The sequence below is a fragment of the Suncus etruscus genome, chromosome 3, assembly GCF_024139225.1.
Source record: "Suncus etruscus isolate mSunEtr1 chromosome 3, mSunEtr1.pri.cur, whole genome shotgun sequence".
In the NCBI taxonomy this organism is placed as follows: Eukaryota; Metazoa; Chordata; class Mammalia; order Eulipotyphla; family Soricidae; genus Suncus; species Suncus etruscus.
The window spans coordinates 86,671,791-86,674,816 of record NC_064850.1 but is presented as its reverse complement, the minus strand read 5'-3'; positions in this window follow the sequence as shown (position 1 = coordinate 86,674,816).

Sequence of the window (3,026 nt, the reverse complement as noted above, 5' to 3'; positions counted from 1 at the left end):
GCACAAAACAGTTGATATAAAACAAGTTAACTGGATCTAGCCACCCCTAACCCATAGTCACATACTGATACATATCTAAACTATGAAACTGTCCACTGCATTTCTCCTTCCCAGTTAGTATATCCCACCTCATGCACATGCCCTGTATTCTAAAATGAACGTCAGTGTGACAGTCCTCTTAATCTCCAGTTATATGGAGAAAACAGGTGGTGGTATACTTTAGATGGGATGTACACATCTTTAGATAGGATGTGTTTTTGCCAAGAACATGTTCTTCAGCAGGCTTGTACATTGAGAAGGGAAATAGGTTCTGTGATGGGACTCAGGAAAGGCCCCAAGTTTCTAAATATCAACTTCAATTTCTACAGGCTGGAGACAGTACCATAGATAAGGCCTAATCCGACTGACACAGGTGGATCCCCTGAGCAATGCCAGAGTGAGCCCAGAGTGCAGAACCAGGAGTAATACCCAAGGAGCAGGCTATGGAAAAATTTAACTACAACAGTTCCAAGGCATCCATGAAAGGGTAAATGGCCTTTTTCTTTTCTTTCTTTTTTTTTTTTTTGCTAGTTTTATTGTAATCTTGGTAACAGTTAAATTTGTGTTGATTACTCATGACATTCTTCAAAGAAGTGGATCAAACACTATTGAAATTTATTTGGAACAATAAATACCCATGAATAGCTAAAGAAACCCTAAGGAAAAAGAAGATGGAAGGCATCACTTTCCCCAACTTTAAATTGTACTAAAAAGCAAGAGTCATTAAAACAGCATGGTATTGGAATAAAGACAGACCCTAAGATCAGTGGAATAGGCAAGTATTCAGAGAATGTTCCCAGACATACAATCAATTAGTCTTTGATAAAGGGGCAAGAAATGCAAAAGGGAACAAGGAAAGCCTCAACAAGTAGTGCTGGGACAACTAGTCAGTCCAAGCAAACTTGGACCTCCATCTAACACCATGCAAAAAAGTCAAATTCAAATGGATTAAAGACCTTGATATCAGATCCAGAACCATAAATATATAGAACATGTAGGTAAAACACGCCATGATATTGAGACTAAAGGCATCTTCAAAGAGGAAACAGCACTGTCCAAACAAGTGGAAACAGAGATAAACAGATGGGACTATATTAAGCTGAGAAGCTCTTGCACCTCAAAGGAAATAATGACTAGAATACAAAGGCCACCCACAGAATGGGAGGAACTATTCACCCAATACCCATGTGATAAGGGGTTAATATCTAAGATACACAAGGAACTGACAAAACAAGGGGGGGAGGAATCTAACCCCATCAAAAAATGGGGAGATAAAATGCGCAAACAATTCCTTAAAGAAGAAATACAAATGGCCAAAAGACACATGAAAAATGTTCCACATCACTAGTCACTAAGGAGATGCAAATCAAAACAACAGTGAGGTACCATCTCAGGCAAGAGAGATTGGTACATATCACAAAGAATAAGGACAACCAGTGCTGGGGATAAAGAAACTCTCACTGTTGGTGGGAAAGCTATCTAGTCCAGCCTTTATGGAAAACAATATGAAGATTCCTCAAAAAACTGGAAATTGAGCTCCCATATGATCCAACTATACCACTCCTAGGGATATACCCTAGGAACACAGCAACACAACATAAAAAGGCCTTCTGCACTCCTATATTCATTGAAGCACTATTTACAATAGCTAGAATCTGGAAACAACCCAGATGTTTGACAACAGATGAGTCTCTAAAGAAACTAGTACATTTACACAATGGAATACTATGCAGCTGTCAGGAAAAATGAAGTCATGAAATTTTCCTATATATGGATGGACATGGAAACTATGCTGAGTGAAATAAGTGAGAAGGAGAGAGAAAGACACAATAGTCTCACCTATGGATTTAAGAAAAACATTACTATAATTATACACAGACAATAGAGATGAGGGCTGGAAGGACTGGCCCACGGTATGAACCTTAACACAAAGTGGTGAGTTCAATTAGAGAAATAACTACACTGACAACTATCATGGCAATGGTAGTGAGTGAGAGAAATAGAATGCCTGTCTCGAATACAAGCAGGAGTTGGGGAGGAGGGAAATGGGCATTGGTAGTGGGAATGTTGCACAGGTGAAGAGCTGTGTCCTTTTTTTTTTTTTATAACTGAAACCCAACTACAAACATGTTTATAACTGGCTTAAAGATATTAATTAAAACTCAGAATTGGGGGCCGGGAAGGTGGCACTAGAGGTAAGGTGTCTGCCTTGCATGCGCTAGTGTAGGATGGACCGCGGTTCGATTCCCTGGCGTCCCATATGGTCCCCCCAAGCCAGGGGCGATTTTTGAGCTCATAGCCAGGAGTAACCCCTGAGCGTCAAGTGGGTGTGGCCCTAAAACCAAAAAAAAAAAAAAGGATTGTATTGATGTGCATTATTTGGTATGCAAATATGTATTGATGTGTATTATATTGGTGTGCAAAATGTGCAGCACCGCAAGAAGATTCCCCTCCCCCTCACTACTGTCCTTATGTCACTTCTAAGTCCACCTCTGTTCCTTCCCACCTATGCCCCATTGCTTGGAATTTCAAATGTTGTGATCAATGGTCAAATGCTATCTGTTGTTCAATGCTATCCCTTATATTTTCTATATCATAAATGAGAGATCATCCAGTATTTGTCCTCTTCTCTCCTCCTTATTTTGCTTAAATAATCCCCTCCAGACACAACTTGATAACTTACTACTGCAAACCATTTCTCAGACTCAATAAGACCATAGTGTGGAATAAAATGCACCCAGGATTTCATTCCCCTCCCCCCCAGAAAACCTTAAAAGACAATGGGGATATATATTTTTATCTTTGTATGTTTAATTCCTTAATAGTTGTACCTCTTTGTGTGTTTATTTCCAAATGTAAAGGTAGCCACCTCCATCTTTTTGTTTTGGTTCTGCTCAGTATAGAATTCTAGTAAAACTTGCTTGGGATAAAAACTCAGGTCAAAACCAGGGCAGAGAGACTGTATAACTTGCCATTTTACCCCCAAA